This window comes from Saccopteryx bilineata, chromosome 6 (genome assembly GCF_036850765.1).
Source record: "Saccopteryx bilineata isolate mSacBil1 chromosome 6, mSacBil1_pri_phased_curated, whole genome shotgun sequence".
Lineage (NCBI taxonomy): Eukaryota > Metazoa > Chordata > Mammalia > Chiroptera > Emballonuridae > Saccopteryx > Saccopteryx bilineata.
The window spans coordinates 186,883,184-186,894,077 of record NC_089495.1 but is presented as its reverse complement, the minus strand read 5'-3'; the positions used below and the strand labels follow the sequence as shown (position 1 = coordinate 186,894,077).

The window sequence follows — 10,894 nt, the reverse complement described above, 5'->3', positions numbered from 1 at the left end:
TCCCTCACTTGGAATTTATCTGATGTTATTCTCACAAATAGACTGGGGTCATATATTTGGATGACATTTGTGACATGTCTTCTTATTACATCATATCAAGGGTACATACTATCAACATGATTTATCAATGTTGATGTTGACCTCGGTCACCTGACTGAGGACATGTTTGCCAGTTTTCTTCACTTTACCATGTTTTTCTTTTCTTTTTCCTTTCTTTCTTCCCTCCCTCCCTCCCTCTCTTCTTTCCTTCCTTCCTTCTTTTCTTTTCAAATATGGAACGCTTCATGAATTTGCATGTCACTCTTGCACAGGGGCCAAGCTAATCTGCTCGGTATTGTTGCAGTGTTAATATATGTGCTGCTGAAGCGAGCACACCACTTTGCCTTTTAGAGTTCTCTTTCTTCCCTTTTTACTTCTTCTCTACATTTTCCTTATCCTCTTGTTGTTGCTCTATAAAGTACCCATGACATCATTCTATGACTGCATTCGATGCAAGAGGGAGATAGAGCATCATATCAATTCAAATACATTTGGAGCAGGGTTTCTTTTCTTTTCTTTTTTTTTTCTACAGGGACAGAGAGAGAGAGTCAGAGAGAGGAATAGGTAGGGACAGACAGACAGGAATGGAGAGAGATGAGAAGCATCAATCATTAGTTTTTCGCTGGGACACCTTAGTTGTTCATTGATTGCTTTCTCATATGTGCCTTGACTGCGGGCCTTCAGCAGACCAAGTAACCCCTTGCTCAAGCCAGCAACCTTGGGTCCAAGCTGGTGAGCTTTTCTCAAACCAGATGAGCCCACACTCAAGCTGGCGACCTCGGGGTCTCAAACCTGGGTCTTCCGCATCCCAGTCCCACACTCTATCCACTGTGCTACCGCCTAGTCAGGCAGAGTAGTGTTTCTTTGTAAAAACAACAACAACAGCAACAACAAAACCCTTTTCAGTGTATTTGGTTTCCTCAAGGGAAGAGAGCATTCTGTCCCAAACACTGTCGCCCTCCAAAATGAAGTCTGGAATGAGGTTTGTTTTCTTTTCCCTGGTGTTACCATTCATATCTGAATGACTTATCCAAAGAAGTAGATTTCTCTCAAAGTTTCAGTTTTCCAAGTACTGTGAATTTATGGGGGAAAAAGGAGTGATTCAGGTGACTGGGGATCCCTGAGATTTTTGTGGACATATTAGTGTGCTTTAGAAATAAATTATTGCCTAAAGATACAGGTCTTTAACCCTTCTTACTATATAAATGAAAATTTTATTTTATTTTTATTTGTGTTTTTAAACAACTCACCCTTTTATTTTTTTAACAATTGATTTAAGAGAGACAGAGAGGAAGGGAGAAAGAGAGGGAAGCATTCATTTGTTGTTCCATGTAGTTGTGCCATGATGAGTGATTGAACCCACAACCTTGGTGTTTCGGGATGATGCTCTAACTTACTGAGCTAACTGGCCAGGGCTGAAGATTTCATTTTAATCAAAAACAAACAAATCTCCTCACATCTCACCTCTGTGCCCCTAGCAACCTGACCAAAAAGGCACTTTGAGATACGAGGAAGAGGCAAGCTAGATGACTGAGGGATAACACTGTTTTGAAAGGTGTGTTCATTAAAGAAAATATTGTGCAATGCTGGGTGGTTGGATCAGCCTAGAACGGTGGGTTTTGCCGACAGGAACACGGTACCTGCTCACCACCCAGTTTGCTTCCCTGGGTACCTAGGAAGCTCCTAGATAGCTCATCGTGTCCTGCAGCCTCGAGCATGGACAGGAGGCCTTTGTCCACATCACAGCTTTGTGTAATAATATTCTACATGCTGTCGACACATCAGCACCCTTCTGGTGAAAGATAGCCGGGACAGGTGACTACAACCCAGCTCAGTGTGACTTAAGCAAAATGATCATTTATTGACTGCCCAAATCTAAGGCAGGGCTAAATAACCAAGAACTGCAGTGCCGTCAAGGATAAACTAGCGATTTCTTAAGTCAGGAGAAATGAGCAACAACTCGAGCAAGGTGGACCTTGCCTGGCCAGCTCCCTGCATGGCTCATCAGCTGGACTGCTGGGGCGATGGGGCATGCTGGTTGCTGCAGAGCACCAGAACCCCCTGTCACACACGAGTGATAGTAGGCCTGCCTGGCCCACGTGTGCCATGGACCCATCTGCCAGTCCCCTCTGCTGCTCCTCAGGTTGCTCGGCTCAGAGCCATTATGTTCCACCCAGTGAAGGGCCCGTGGGAGCCCAAGCCCAGGATCAGACCAGATCCAGGACCGAACCCTGTGGCACTGGATGGCTAGAGACAGTGTGGGCTTGTAAGCAGGCAAGTGCTGCATGCAGAATTTCATAGGGCTCAGCTGATTTTAGAAATAAGCACAGAGAAGGTGATCTCTGCCTGCGAGTCGCTGCCTATGCTCCCTGCTCTTCATATTTGCACCAGTGCTCAGTGCCGTAGGAGAACCCCGGCCAGCGGGTGCTCCGCTCCGGCCCCTGAACCACGCTCCGGCTCTGGAGAGGAAGGAAGGAATGCTTGGCCGCATAGTTTGCAAGTGTATGTGTGAACACCCTGCCTTCCCCGCCTGCCCACACCTTCTCCGGAATGGAGGGGACTCCTTTCATTGCCGCCCTGCGCCCTCTTCATCCCGGAAGGCTTGCACACACAAACTCTGTTTACAGTGTTTTGTGCATGATTGATGGCATTTTCAAGAGTACTTCTGGCCACACCCAGTACTTTTTATTTTATTTTATTTTGTTATTATTTTAATAGTTTTCCAGAAAGTATTTTTCTGTTATGAGTAACTGCTTTATATAGTTTTCCCAAATGATTTTGTAAATTTCATATTTTTTTGTTTATTAATTTCAGAGATAGAGAGAGGAAGGGAGAGAGCAGGAGAGAGAAACATTGATATGTTGTTCCACTTATTTATGCATTCACTGGTTGATTCTTGTGTGCGCCCTGACCGGGGATTGAACCGATAACCTCATTGTATCGAGATGATGCTCTAACCAACTGAACTACCCAGCCAGGGCTCAATTTCATAATTTTTGTATGCCTGACTGGGATACATGAAATAACAAAGTACAATTCTCCATCCAAAGAAGTAAAAACAGACGTACTGAAAGACTCTGATTAAATTGTTATACCTTTTCAGGAATAAGTGTGACTACATGCTTCTTTTTATTAGATGGTAACTTAGTAAAATTTTCATAGAATTGTAAATGATTTATAGTTTTCCATGATATTTTCTTAGGCAACATCTCAGCAAATGACAGCTTTCCAAAAGTTATAGCATCATGACAACTATAAGATGATAACAGTTTTGTTTAAAATTAGAATCAGGCTGAACATGGCTTTCTTTTTAAAACTAACATACATGCTTTATGTATAGTTGTGGAACACTGATATCCTAGGTTCCCATCAAAACTGGTTATACTCTCTCTCTTTTTTAGTGAGACAGAGAGAGAGAGAAAGAGAGTAAGAGCGAGAGATGAGAAGCATCATCTTGTAGTTGCATCACTTTAGTTGTTCATTGATGGCTTCTTATATGTGCCTTGAGGGTGTGTGTCTCAAGCCAAGCCAGTGACCGCTTGCTCAAACCAGCGACCGTGGGCTTCAAGCCAGCGACTTTAGGGCTCAAGCCAGCGACCCTGTGCTCAAGCCAGATGAGCCCGTGCTCAAGCCAGCAACCTTGGGTTTTGAATCTGGGACCTCAGCATCCCAGGTTCTACCCACTGCGCCACCTCCAGTTAGGCAAAAGTGGTTATACTCTTGTTGAAAAGTAAATTTATTTATTAAGTGATGAAACTTCAGATTGTAGTAAGAGTGAAAAGAAAAAAGGAGAAAAAGACATTTTGATTAAGGTTTTACAGAATAGAATTTGTATTTAGTTAGAATGACTAAGGACCCTTTTCTGGTGATGAAAGGATGGTGTCTTAACCTAAAAGAAGCACTGGAATTGTTAAATATTTTCTTATTTTGTCATCTATTTATTATTACAACCTCAACTAGGACATACAGTACATTAAATGACATGCTTTTAAAATATATAATCTTTTTTTTTTAAATGGAACCTATAAAAAAGATCACATACTGCTTGACAGGATGTTGAAATGACTGATGTGTAACTTTTTTATTTTTTGATTTTAGTGAGAGAGGAAGGGAGAGAGAGAGGGAGAAAGACAGGGACATTGAGTGGTTCCTGTATGTGCCCTGACGGGGAATCAAACCAGCAACCTCTGTGCTTTGGGACGATGCTCTAACCATCCAAGCTATCCAGCCAGGGCTGATATGTAATGTTTTATAAAGCCTTAATTTTTGTCAGCATAATTCTAATTATTTTCTATTTCCAATAGAATTTTATTTTGAGGTTTAATGTATCAAGTCAGAATAAAGTTCTACAATTTAGTAATTCTGAATTCCAAGTCATTTAAAATAAAAGTGGAAATATGAAGTTTATTTAAGAAAATTAATTTTCTTCTGTTACATCAAAGTGTTCATCTTCATCATCATCTTCTGCTTATTGGTCCTTTCTTAGTCAGCAGTGGGGACCTGTCCTGTCCCAGATACACAGGGACCTGACAGTGATACCTGAAGGGGTGACTTTGAATTTGCTCTTACAGTATCTAAATGAGATGAATAGTCTGATGGGTACAGAGGATTTGGGAAAACCGCTAAATCATCTTCATCAGTCTTTTGTGCATTTTGGTAGGCAGCAGTGTAGATAGACCTCTAGAGTTTTCCTGTGAAATAACATTTCAATAGTGGGGATAAATTCTGAAAAAATAGTCTTTCTATCCTTTATGTTTTGCTTTTCAAAGTTGTCGACAGTTTCCTGCAGATGATGATTGTTGGGGTAACATTTCTGTAGTTCCGCTTCCACCTGTGAAATAACCCAAAGGTCAGGGTGCTGCTAATGTAGCTTTGAGGTCATCTTGTTTCATTGTTACAAAGGTTCCATGAGCTTTCTGTGGTTCGACTACTTTGGCTTCAAGTCTTCCAACCTCTGCTTTTCAAGAATCCTGAAGTTTGACAAACTCATCAGCCAAGTTTCCAGGCCCTGCTTTAAATATGGGGTCTCTGTCGAGGCATACATGTTTATTTTCCTCGCCGGGGGACTGCTTTGTCTCGCGGTCTGGCAGTTTTCCGCACATCAGCAGCGAATATCTGGCGCCACTCTTCATTTGTGATTTCCTCTGCATTTGTGATGGTATATTGCAGGGATCCGCTGTGAGCGTCCGGGGTTCCAAGCTGCGTCTCCACACCTTGCTTCACGCGTCACTGAGACCCTGCACGGCCTGCACTGGGGCATCAGCGGCCACTGCTGGAGCCCGAGTCCGCCCCCAGTTCTTTTTACATGGACTGATTTAGAATCCAAATGGTGATTCTTGGGCAGACAAAGTAATTCCTGAGGAGAGAACCAAGAAGCAGACGGACAAGGTCCAAAGCTGCATGGAACTTACATTCCAGTGGAGTTTTCAGCCTGGCACAGCCAGGATTCAAACTCCAGCTTGTCAGCCTTTCAAAAGGCTTTGCCTCCTTCCGGAGCTCTGACAGATTGAGCTAATTCATACCCACCAGGTACCAACACCAGAGTTCACAAGACATCTTGGAACCACACAGTAAATTGGAAAACATGACAAACACACAGGAGTCAGTTAGGGGTAAACAAGATTCCCTGCTTGTTACCTGTGTGATCTAATTCTAAGGCACATATTGATCTCAGCTTTCTCCGGTTCTATAATGAACGCATTATAATAGATCCACTACTACATGGTGTTCGTGAAGATTAGGGATAGTAATAATGCTGTTCATTTATTGCGTTATATTCCATGCATTGTGTTTAACATTTTACATTCATTATATCACTTAGTCTTCCCAATCATCTAGGGATAGATGACCATCCTATTCCCATTTTACAGATAGGCAAACTGAGGCCCAGGGGAGTTTAGTAATTATTCCAAGGTCATGCAGATGAAGAAAAAGGCCAATAAGAGGGGATAATTGCCATGGCAGGATTGTGGAGAATGAAAGATGCAGTGATGACACCTCACATTTTTAGACCATCAGTGCTCTAGGCACTGTGCTGAGAGACCTTGGTGTGGCTGATGTTGTGGAGAGTTACTGTCACCAGGATTACCAGCATTTTATAGACGAGGAAACTGCAGCTCCCAGAGGAGACTGACCTGCACAGGGACACAGCCAGGAAGTGTGGGGACCAGATCAGAGCCACCCTGCATTCCCGGGCCTTCCTTTCACATACCATCCCGCTGCCTGTGTATAAGGCATCAGCACAGGGTACACAGTGGCTTTCCCACTGAAGCTGTTATTAAATTCCCCAAACAAACAATTAGGACAGCAGTCCATGGGATGATACGGTATAAAAGCACAACGGAGCTTTATAATAGTACCATCTAAAGTCTCCAAAGCACCTTATGATATGCCTCACTCTGAACTCTAAGTCCTTTACACACAACTAAGGACATTGAGGTGCAGTTGACATTGAACAATACTGGGATTAGGGGCGCAGATGGCTGCATGGTCAAAAATCTACATCTACCTTTTGACTTTACAGTCAGTCCTTCCAATACATAGACTCAAGCAACTGCCAATGGAAAATAGCACTTTCAGTTGCGAATTTGCAGTTTGGAATGCAAAAATACTGTTTTGTGATTCTTCTTGGTTGACCGAATCTGGGGATGCGGAACCAGAGGATAGCAAGGTTTCGTGTGTAAGTGGGCTTGCACGATGCAGACCCGCGTGGTCCAGGGGTCATCGGTGCATCGTGCCTAAGGAGTCAAATAAGAACAGTAAGTTCTAGCTCGGTCTTTAAAAAACTTGCATGTTTGAATTGCAGTTTAGTTTATTCAACGGTATTTTGGTGGTTTTCTTCTGTTTCTTGCTACCAGGGACTCTGTGATGGACGTTCCTTCCTACATCTGTGAGTGGATTGCCGCAAGCGACCTCTGCTGGAAAGGTAGGATTTTTTACACAAGTTTTTTGGAACCTGGGTTCATGTGAGCTCAACAAGGATTGCGTTTGGGGCTTGGCTGGTTGATGGACTCAGGGTCTGTTTATTTATTGCCAGTATTTGGGGAGGCAGAGCGAGCAGGCCACACCACGGGGTGGCTCAGCGTGGACGGGAGAGCGGCTGGTGGGCCAGCCTCCCTCGCAGGGCCATGAGGAAGGAAGTCAGGCAGAGGGAGGTGTGCTCTGGCAGTGCGTGCAGCCATATCCCCTGGTGCCCTCTGGTCGGGGTCGTCAAACTTTTTATAAAAACCGCCCACTTTTGCAGTGCTGGTCAACCTGGTCCCTACCGCCCACTAGTGGGCGGTCCAGCTTTCATGATGGGCCAATCGCAGCGCTGTTTGGTTGCACAGTAGGGACCAGGTTGACCAGCACTGCAAAAGTGGGTGGTTTTTATAAAAAGTTTGAAGACCCTGTGGATACAAAGAACACTCATGCTCAGCGCAGCTTCTGCGCTAAGGCTGGCCCTCAGAAGAGCTGTTACTGCGGTGACGGTTGTCACTTGAACGTATCCGCGGAAAACCGATGGACAAAGCTGAAGTCTCACACATGCCCCTGTTGACCCTTCAGGCCATTCCAACTCCTTACTTAAATTTTAGATATTTATGGCTTGGAAGTAGAACTGGTTAGAGGACCTAGCAGCCCCCTCTCCACCCAAGCCCACCCTCCCAGAGACCCAGCGCACTGAATCTGAACTTGCTTTCATGGTGCTCTACAGGGGGACAATATTTTTGAATACTTGCCCCAATATATGTGCACAATTTAACACTACATGGTATTTTAATTTATCATTGTATTATTTACATATATTAAAATTATTTATAAATTACATACATGTATTAAGTCAGACCATATGTATTTGCCAGTTTTATAGGTTTACAACAACCAAATATTTACGATTTCATAAGGCAGTTTTAAAACCTAAACTATTAGGAAGTCCAAATTTATTTTCTACTTTTTAGATAACACACAAATAGAAGTGCTCATCTATTTTTGGTGTCTTTGGGCAAAATAGTTGCTATTGTGAAGTCTGCTTCTGATCTCTAGAGATAATAATGGCCCCAACACTACAATTGATAACATTGAAGTGAGATAAAAAAAAAAAATATATATATATATATATATTTATATGTGAATTACTTATTGTAATAAGGGTACAAAGTGAAGCCATTGTTAGTTCAATATTCTACGTATTTATAAATGCTTGTTTTACAAAATGGCGCCATACTTGTTCTGCTTGCTAACCTCCCAGCTATCCGGGGACATTACTGTGTAATCCCCAGTGTCATGCGTCATGGTTGCATCACCCTTGATCATATGGATGTTTAACAAGTTTTAACAGAACCCTTACTGATGGCCGTTTGTGTTGCTTGAGTCTTTCGCGTCTGTATAGTTTCAGCTCTGTGCTTACCCCGGATTGTTTTTTAGTCTGACTCCCTGGCTGAGGAAGCCTTACTCTGGGAAGGGAATGTGTGTTTGCAATGGACAGAAGGAGGTTCTGGCAGGCAGTTTTTGGGTGTGGAGGTGGGGTGGGATTCTCCCGGCCCAGGTATAGCTGTGAAACCAAATAAAAAGGCTGGTTTTGCATGCTGATGGAAGCCCAGATAACCTTGCATTTACAAAACCCTTCTTGTAGTTAGTTTTAAAGAGGCCCTTCTTTCATGATTTTAATTTAATATGTCCCAACTCCACCCACCAACTGAAACTATTCAGGTTTGAAGGCTGCAAAGAACCTGAGAATCAGCAAGACAGAACATCCTCCAGCAGGTGCTCTTTGGCTTTAAGAGAACATATATAAGTGGAATCTTGTTAAAATCAAGGGTCTGGTTCAGTAGTTCTTGGATCTGCATTGCTGACCAGCTCGTAGATATTGCGATGCGGCAGTTAGGTAGGCCATGTTTTGAGGAGCGACATTCACGAGTGTTCTTCATGGTGCAAACCCTACACTTTGGGGCCAGCACAGGCAGCATGGTGACTCTAGCCAGGAGTAAGGCAGTCATTGTTCTCATCCTGGCACCTCTGCTTCTCGCCCTCATTCAGACCCTGACGTTGAGCACTCAGGTTTGCTCCTGGTTCCTGCTGCCCTCACTTCCCGGCCACATTACTGATCTCCACACTGTACTTTCTTTGCCTTCCACCTGACTTGTCTGCAGACTGGGGTGAGCTTTCTGAAGCCCATCTGAGGCTTCCCATTGCCTTCAGACCAAAAGGTGCCTAAAAACATTTGTTGAATGAAGGGCACAATGATTCACAGGGTCACTCACAGTCATCTCCTGGGGTTCTTTTGTCTGTTGGACTCCACCTGTCATCTGCATGTGTGAGCCTCCCTATTGAATTGGGAAAAGGTTTAGTTCTCTCTTTATTCTGTAAGTAAGATCTGCATAAAATGTCAGTGGAACAGTAAGACCCTGCCTTTGCAAAAGCATTTTAATGTCTGTTGTTCTGCCTGACTCTCAGACCACTTTCCGGAGGCCTAAGGCTGGCCACCTGTCCTCCAGGTGACAAGGGACAACTGCCTGTGCTTGGCTCTCCCATTTGCTTGACCTCTTAACTTCGCTGTGCCTCAATTTTTTTCATCTGTGTAATGGGGATAAGTGTGCCCAGAGGCTCTAGGGGACAGTTGTTTCTTACCCTTCCCAGCTCTTTTCTGCACTCCTTGCCTTGTGGCCCTTTGTTCCATCTTTAAAACCAGCGGTGTAGCACCTCCAGATCTCTCTCTGACCTGACCCTCCTGCCTCCCTCTGATAAGGACTTCTGTAGTTGCGTTGGGTCCACCTGGATAATCCAGGGTATGCTTCGTCTCAGGATGCTTTGTGCTATGTGAGGTGACAGATTCACAGATTTTGGGGCCTTAGGATGTGGACCTCCTTCTGCCTCCCTCAGGTCGCACGGCAGGGAAAGAGCAGGACTCCCAGACCCAGCGAGAGTGTCTTCGCTCGGTGATTTGGCCTCTTTGTGTCTTGCTTTCCTCATGTGCACCATGGCGGTGAGGACAGATGTTTTTGTGCGGCGGTGGGAGGAGTAAAGAAATTGATCATTATAAAGTGCTGACCACGTTCCCGGCACTGAGGACCTGCGTCAGTCTTTATCCCAGCCCATAATTAGCTGTACCTTTGGGGGCAAGTCCCTTGCCCACCTGTGACACCCAGTGAGGAGGTTGGCCCATGTGCCCATGTGACTTTGAAGTTCTCTTTCAATGTTGACATTCGATCCATCTATAGCGTGTGTGTGTGTGTGTGTGTGTGTGTGTGTGTGTGTGTGGTGAGGGTGGGTGGGATGGAGACCCGGAGAGACACTTTGTGAAATGTTTATGTTTTATGCCTTTTGATGTAATTCCAGTCAAACCAGATCTTAAATCATGCAGCAGGAAGCTCCTTTAATTTTTAATTTGTTTTTCTTAGAAATGATTATTTCCACATTGAGCTCAGAGACACTCGAGTCTCATCCTGTCTTCCCCTCCTTTATTGTTCCTAAAACTCCCCAGGCGGCTGTTTATTGCTGCCAATCAGGTGGGCTTTGTACAAACCACACTCTTGGAACCAGCATTGCCCTGAAATGGCAATGCACAGAGAAGCTTGAGTGTGCCCTGTCACTTGGGTAGACTAATGTCTTTACAAAACCATGTAGCTTGTCCTGGATAGGCTGGGGTCGGGGTGTCACTGAGAAGAAATCCAACCTGTACAATTCTTGCTAAAAGCCACAGTGATCTTTCACAAGACGGGTTGAGAGGGAGAGCTGGGGTTGGGCTGGGGGGTAGAACAGGATTTCTTGTGGGGGTGGGGGTTCTGCATGTTTAAATTTTGATGCCAGTAAGTTGGTCCTGGTTTTGAAGAACAGTGGAGTGAAGAAGAGAAAAAAGAAAATCAAGTAAATTTCATAA

General features: G+C 44.2%; 1 non-coding gene and 1 pseudogene across 1 annotated transcript; both read right to left on the bottom strand.

Annotated features, from left to right (window-relative positions):
- Positions 1 to 266: 266 nt before the first annotated feature.
- Positions 267 to 373, bottom strand: LOC136309753 (U6 spliceosomal RNA). Its single transcript, XR_010726402.1, has one exon. It is a non-coding gene; the product is annotated as a U6 spliceosomal RNA (small nuclear RNA).
- Positions 374 to 4,456: 4,083 nt separating this feature from the next.
- LOC136308401 (CBY1-interacting BAR domain-containing protein 1 pseudogene) lies at positions 4,457 to 8,310 on the bottom strand (annotated as a pseudogene).
- Between the last annotated feature and the right edge of the window lie 2,584 nt (positions 8,311 to 10,894).